This window comes from Aethalodelphis obliquidens, unplaced genomic scaffold (genome assembly GCF_003676395.1).
Source record: "Aethalodelphis obliquidens isolate GAN/ISIS:26980383/991018 unplaced genomic scaffold, ASM367639v1 scaffold31, whole genome shotgun sequence".
Classification (NCBI taxonomy): Eukaryota; Metazoa; Chordata; class Mammalia; order Artiodactyla; family Delphinidae; genus Aethalodelphis; species Aethalodelphis obliquidens.
In genome coordinates, this window is record NW_020837975.1 from 19,746,240 (window position 1) to 19,753,772 (window position 7,533).

The 7,533-nt window shown below is 42.3% G+C and overlaps 1 pseudogene; it reads left to right on the top strand.

Annotated features, from left to right (window-relative positions):
* The first annotated feature begins 5,508 nt into the window (after positions 1 to 5,508).
* On the top strand, positions 5,509 to 6,198 carry LOC113630902 (60S ribosomal protein L10a pseudogene; annotated as a pseudogene).
* Positions 6,199 to 7,533: the final 1,335 nt, after the last annotated feature.

Sequence of the window (7,533 nt, forward strand, 5' to 3'; positions counted from 1 at the left end):
GAGAGTCTGCCTGCCGATGCAAGGGACACGGGTTCGTGCCCCGGTCCAGGAAGATCCCACATGCTGCGGAGTGGCTGGGCCCGTGAGCCATGACCGCTGGGCCTGCGTGTCTGGAGCCTGTGCTCCGCCACGGGAGAGGCCACAACAGTGAGAGGCCCGCGTACCGAAAAAAAAAAAAGCTAACTGTATGCGTAAATATTAGTATCATTTATCTTCCTACCATGCCCATTCTCCCTGGGCAATATCTTCTTGTATAATTTCAACTATCATGTCTTTTCTTGTGGCAAAGACCAATAGCCATCTGATGAAAGTCCATTGGGCATTTGTCCTGGGTGTTTACCTGTGCCGAGGGTTGGCAAACTTTCTCTGTAAAGGGCCAGATAGTAAATATTCTAGGCTACACAGGCCATATGATCTCTGTTGCAACTACTCTGCCATTGTAGCATGAAAGTAGCCATAGACAATATGTAAGCAAATGGCCATGACTGTTCCAATAAATCTTTATTTACAAAAATAGGCATTGGGATGGATTGGAGCACGCATTCCTGTAGTTTGCTAACCTCTAACCCAGATTAAATTTCTCAGCATTTCCTGCTGTTTGTAGCTATATGATTAAGTTCTCTCCATTGGAGGAATAGAAGTGATATTTGCCATGTCCAGATTTTACCAATAAAAACCAGCCCTGTCCTTACTTTCCCTCATGTTATGTCCTCTTCTTCCTGCTGCATGAGATGACAATGAGGCCCTAGGGCAAGAATTCTCAACCTTGGCTCCACTGGACCTTCATTGTGAGGGGCTGTCCTGTGTGTTGTAGGATGTTTAACAGATCCTTGGCTTCTATGTACTAGATGCCAGTAACATCTCTCCTAATTGTGACAATCAAAATTGTCTCCAGACATTGTTACATGTCTCCAGGGGGAGAAAATCACTCCTAGATAAGAACCACTGTCTTAGAGTTGCCAGAAACACAAGATGGAAAGTGCCTGGATCCCTGAATGACCATATGGAAGAGAAGTGCACATTTCTCCAAGCTAAACTTCTACTACATTAAACCACTGAAATTGGCGGTGGGCGTGGAGGGTAGGAGGGTCTATTTGTTAGCCTATCCTAACACAGTACTGATGAATTCCAAATCCATATCTCCACTGTTTTTCCAGCCTCTGGCCTTGCTCTTTTTTATTCCATTCTCCACACCACAGAAAATCATTCTGAAAAGCAAATCTGATTTGCACATCACAAATAAAACACTTCATGGCTTACTGTTGCCCTTACAATAAAGTCAAACTCTTCTAGAAGATTTACAACATCCTTCTGACCTGGTGTTTGCACTCTTCTCCAGCCTCCTCCAGCTTTATCTAGTATCTCTGTTTCCCCCATCACATTCCCTCCTCCTCCCAACCACATACACACTCCATGGTCCAGCCACACAAGCCTTTTATAAATTCCTGAAACTCTCCATGATCTAAGATTTAGCTTATTAGTTCTCTTAGCTTGAAACCTTATGTTCTACCTCAGCTCCTTCACAAGCCGGCTTCTGTTTATCTTTGGGGTATCAACTTTGAATTCACTAATTTGGTGCAACTTTTATGAGTTTTCTATTGCTACATATCATTTTGCCACAAACTTAGTGGCTTAAAACAGCATCCATTTATTTGTGCACATTTCTATAGATCACAAACCAGCCAGGCTTAACTGGATTCTCCGCTTAGACTCTCAGAAGGCTGAATTCAAGAAAGCAGCCAGGATGGGAAGAATCCACTTCCATGCTCATTCGGATGGTTGGCCAAATTCATTTCCTTGTGGTTGTAGTATACTAAGGTCCCCATCTCTTTGCTGGCTGTCATCCAGGGGTCACTCAGAGCTCCCAGGGTCTGCTCTCAAGTCTTTATCACATGCCTCCCTCCATGTTCAAAGCCAGTGACAGCACATCAAATCACAAGTATCTCTCTGACGTTTCCTTCAGCTACCAGCCGGAGAAAACTGCTTTCAAAGGGCTCACAGGATTAGATGGTGCCCACCCAGGTGATCTTCCTTTTGATTAACTCAGCTTCAACTGATTAGTGGCATTAATTACTTCTGAAAAATTCCTTGATCATCCAAGTTAATATGCTTATGAATGTGATATCACATTATATTCAGTGTCCCCGGGGATTAGGGTGGGAAATCATGGGAGTTCATCTTTAGAATTGGTCCTACCACAGAGGCCTTTTCTGATTCCCTAAACCAAGTTGCTTTTCTCTCCTTTGTGCCCTCATACCATCATTTATCCCTATCGTGTCACTTATTAAAGCCTTTTTAACAATAATTTGCTCAATTATCTTTCCTATCAGACAGATAATCCCCAGTTTCCATAACTGTAACGTGAGGATAATTAAAGTATTCACATCATTAGGTTGTTATAAGGGTTAAATGAAAATGTCCATGTAAAACAATAACTGAGCCTGAGACATACTAAGGGCCCAAATGATGTTAGCTGTTAATATTATTGCAAATATTGGAATTGTTAGTATTAAACATCATTAGGTTTTGAAGTGGGAATCCATATATCTTGCCTATTATTTTACCCTCAGCAACTAGCCCAGCGCCTACCTGGCATATGACTGGCAAGACACGAATGATGGGCAAATGAGGCAAATTCAAGGACTTGTCCGAGGTCTATAGAGAAAATATGTAAGGTTCTTTCTAAGAAAAGAGACCATCATAAATTACTGGGACCCCCAGAAGTGTTTTCAGATTCACAGTGCCAGAAAGAAAAGGGATAGGTGCAAAATATCTCCTGCATTAACACAGAAAGTCATTGTCATATTCAGTCTCCAATGTATAAACCCTGTAAGCATGTTGCTAAAACCAAGATTTTGAATAAAAGAGCAATGCAAAATAAAACTGACAACTTATTGTCTCATGGACAGCAAAGCCTTCTTGGTACAAAGTATCATATCCTCAAACAGCACTGAAATGGGTATAAATACTTATTGTTCCTCATTATCCTAATCATCTATTTAAAGCCTATTTACTAGCAGTTAAGATGTTTTCTTTTTTCTGGGGTAATGGAGAGGGTATGGAGAAGATGCATTTCCTTTCTGGCTTCCTAAATGTTTTCTCTAATTAGTTAACTTCCATTTACAGTGGAAGATAAGTTCTGTTTTCTTAATGAATGACAGAATTCCATTGAAAATTATAGTCTTTTATCCTAGAGGTTATAAAGCCATTATAAAGGCTTTGAGACAGAAGACTGTTATAATGGTTTTATTGAAAGCGTTTTGGAGAAGATTGCCTGTGACTGCCTTAGAACAGTATTATGCTCAGAGCATACTGTATATAAGCTTTCCCTCTAATGCCTGCTACCCTGTATGAAAGCATGTATTTAATTGTTACATGGACATATAACTCCTAGAACAAATAACAGTAACTTTGGGAATTCCACATTTCTTTACAAATTGGTCAAGCTAAAATTCTAATTATCAGCAACAGATCATAGTGAATAACAAAGACTTTCTTGAACCGAGAAATTTTTCTTATAAAATCCTCTCACAGTCATTATCAGAATGGCAACTAATCAAATTTATTCATCTATTTATTCATTCAACAAATATTTATTGAGAACTTAGTATATGCAGGTCATATGCTAAACATTTAATAGAAGATTCTGAATAATTTCAGCCCTGGAACTTTAAATCCTATTCAACTTTTTGTTTTCATTGGTCTTGTTTCTTTAAGATTCATATTAATTTCTAGTCCTAGACCTGAGAGATTAATGCTCATTTCCTGGCTATACAGCAATTCTTTTTATGTACTTATTTTTTAGTGAGTCCTTGACTAGAAATATGGTATTTTATTTTATGCATTAATTCACGTATACCCCTAGATTCTTCAAAAATAAGATTTAATACAGCTTTCAGAAACTTAGACAAATAATAACATACTACATGTTAGGAACAGCAAGAAATACAAAGGCAAATTAATGATAAAGGTATAAAATAGAGCCAGAAATAAGGCTAAAACAAAATAGAGTTATGAATATTTACAGTACTGCAGGTAAGTAACAAATTTAACTCTGAGCTTTCTCTAATAGCAAAATGGAAATTGAGCATTTACTCAATTCACTGTGTTTGTGCCTAAGACTAAGCCAAAACAGTTGGTCGGCAGAAATACAACTATTTCTGAAAGTTAGATTAAGGGAGGAAAAACGTTTTTCAAAAGAATCCTTGGAAAAAGAACTACGCGTGACATTCTTTCAGCAGATTAGAGTTTCTCAGCCTCGGCACCTTTGAAATGAATGAACAAATAGACAAATTGTGTTAAGTGTGATGATGAAGACAAAATGACAAAGATTTAATTTAGACAAGAAGAGATAAGGCAAACCCCAGGAATGGAAAAGAATATGACCTGAAGGATGATGGTATTTACCCAGTCCAAAGCGGGAGGGGAGAGCATTCCTGGTGGAGGAACTGCGTGTGCTGAGCCCCCAAGGAGGGACAGAGCTTGGCGTCTGTAGGAGCTGTCAGAGGTCAGTGCGGCTGCCATGGGGTGAGTTAGGAGCAGGTGAGTCAGGGGTGGGAGTGGGGATGAGACTGCAGGAATGTTCCAGACCTGCGGTCCAACTGAAGATCCTGTGTTTCATTATTAAATGCAATAAAGAGCCAGTGAGGGGTTTTTTGTTGTTGTTGTTGTTTTGCGGTATGCAGGCCTCTCACTGTTGTGGCCTCTCCCGTTGCGGAGCACAGGCTCCGCACGCACAGGCTCAGCGGCCATGGCTCACGGGCCCAGCCGCTCCGCGGCATGTGGGATCTTCTCGGACCGGGGCACGAACCCGTGTCGCCTCCATCGGCAGGCAGACTCTCAACCACTGCGCCACCAGGGAAGCCCCAGCCAGTGAGGGTTTTTTAATCCAGAAAGTGATGAAACCAATTGGGGTTTTCAGTCCTCAAAACCTCTTCCTATCTGCCCTTTAGAACTCTTTATCTCCTTTCTTTTTAGGGCTCATTTCCCGTTGGAAACAGGTGAGTGATTTTGGGAGCGTGGAAATAAGTGTTTTAAAATCTTATTATTGATAAAAAAAAAGCAGGTGCATGTCCGTAGGATCAGGTGGACAAAGAACGTTGGCAAGATCCCAGGGGGCGACGCTAGTATCTGCCCGGCCCCCTGACCCTCAGAAACAGGTGTGAGCATGATAAGCTTCATTTGCAAAAACCAGGGATGCTGAAGCCCTCCGTGAAGACACCCACATAAAGATCACATCAGAGCCACTTTCTTCGAAGTTGAGGTTTCGAATTTCCGGGAAGGAGCTGCTGATAGTGGATCTGGCAGTCAACTGATGTTTGGGTATTTGCCACGTCATGTTTTATCTTTAGTATATGGCTTCCTTGGGAAGTGAACTTGACATTTTATATGTATTCCAACCATTTTTGTAAAGTATAGTCAAGCATGTTTCTGTTTTGTTTTTCATTGAGATATAATTGACAAATAGCATTATATTGCTCTTTTCCGGTTATCGCAGCGCGAGGCACCATGAACAGCAAAGTCTCCGGCGACTCCCTCTACGAGGTGGTGCAGGAAGTGCTGCAGGGGAACCAGCTCGAGTGCTGGAAGTTTTTGGAGACGGTGTAGCTTCAGATCTGCCTGAAGAACTATGACCCTCAGAAGGACAGATGCCTCTCAGGCACCGTCCGGCTTAAATCCACTCCCGTCCCAAGTTCTCCGTATGTGTTCTGGGGGACCAGCAACGTAGTGATGTGACGAAGGCTGTGAATATTCCGCGTATAGACATCGAGGCACTGAAGAAAGTCAACAAGAATAAGCAACTGGTCAAGAAGCTGGCCAAGAAGGATGATGCCTTCTTCTCTTCAGAGTCTCTGATTAAGCAGATCCCACGAATCCTGGGCCCAGGCCTGAATAAGGCCGGCAAGTTCCCTTCCTTGCTGACCCACAATGAGAACATGGTGGCCAAAGTTGATGAAGTGAAGTCCACAATCAAGTTCCATGTGAAGAAGGTGCTGTGTCTGGCAGTGGCTGTTGGCCACCTGAAGATGACACGCGATGAGCTTGTGTTCAACATCCACTTAGTTGTCAACTTCCTGGTGTCATTGCTCAAGACAAACTGGCAGAATGTCCGGGCCTTGTACATTAAGAGGACCATGGGCAAGCCCCAGTGCCCGTACTAAGGCACAGCTTAATAAACCATACTCCCACCATTAAAAACAAAAACCATAAAACATTATCTTGGTTTCAGGTGTACAATATAATGATTGAATAGTCGTATGTATTGTGAAATGAGCACCACAATAAACCTAGTTAACATCCATCACCAGCTACAGTCAAGTGTTTTGAACATGTCTGTGAACTGAACTTAATTTTCCATATAAACAAGGTTAACAATTTCCTTTCAGAGAGGTGAAAAGAACAGTATTGGAGACTAAACATGTGTTAAACAAAAACTAATCTGGGTTGGGCTTCCCTGGTGGCGTAGTGGTTGAGAGTCCGCCTGCCCATGCAGGGGACACGGGTTCGTGCCCCGGTCTGGGAAGATCCCACGTGCCAAGGAGCGGCTGGGCCCGTGAGCCATGGCTGCTGAGCCTGCGCATCCGGAGCCTGTGCTCCGCAACGGGAGAGGCCACAACAGTGAGAGGCCCGCGTACCACACACAAAAAAAAACTAATCTGGGCTTAGTTAAGGAGAAGTTTCGTTCAAAGGGGTCATTCAAAGGGGTCAGGAAGGGAAGGGGGCCTATTGCGGTAGGGAGAACCCCCCAACTGGAAGATCTGCGGGATCTCAACGGTCCAGCAGGAAAGGATTTTTCTTTAATAAAGGATGGGGAGTAAACAAGGCTAGAAGGAATCTGGTGTGGGGAAATAAGTGGAGTGGCAGGACAGTTAATCCAGGAATGTCTTTCCTTTGGGTCAGCTGATTCTCAGAAGGGTGGTTAAGGAAGGCTTGTACACTGGCTCAGAATGAGCGTAACTCAGAGTTCAAGGGCTTGGGGGAAGGAGACCAGCTTCACTCTAGTTTGATCAAGTCAGGTATTTTGTTCAGATTAGTCAGTGGGTACAAACAGTTCAACCCATCATTTATGAGACAAGGAATGAGAATGTGGAGGGTGTGTGTCTGGCATTGCCAAAGGTCAGCAAGGGGACATCTGGCTCTTATCTAAGTCATATGGGAAAAAATGTTTCTTAGCAGTAAGGCATTTCCCTGCACATAGAAGAGTGGGAGGATTTCTTAACCATTGCTGTTTCCCAAGAACACAGGGCTCCCGTAAAGTTTAACATTGTCACATGAATGAGATTGTTCCCAAAACTGATGCACAAAATAAGCAAAAAATACTGAGACTTGCCTAAAGAACTCCAGTTCATGCTGTGTTAATTTTTAAAACTATGAATGTTCCTGTGATATCAAGGAATATAAATATTGATGACATTAGTATAAAAATGCCCACCTTACCTTCTTCAGAGATAAAATGGGAAAAAGCCACTCCTATTTAAATAGGTAAGAGTCATCTAGATTTAGCATACAATTGTTTATTTTAAGAAAAGAGGA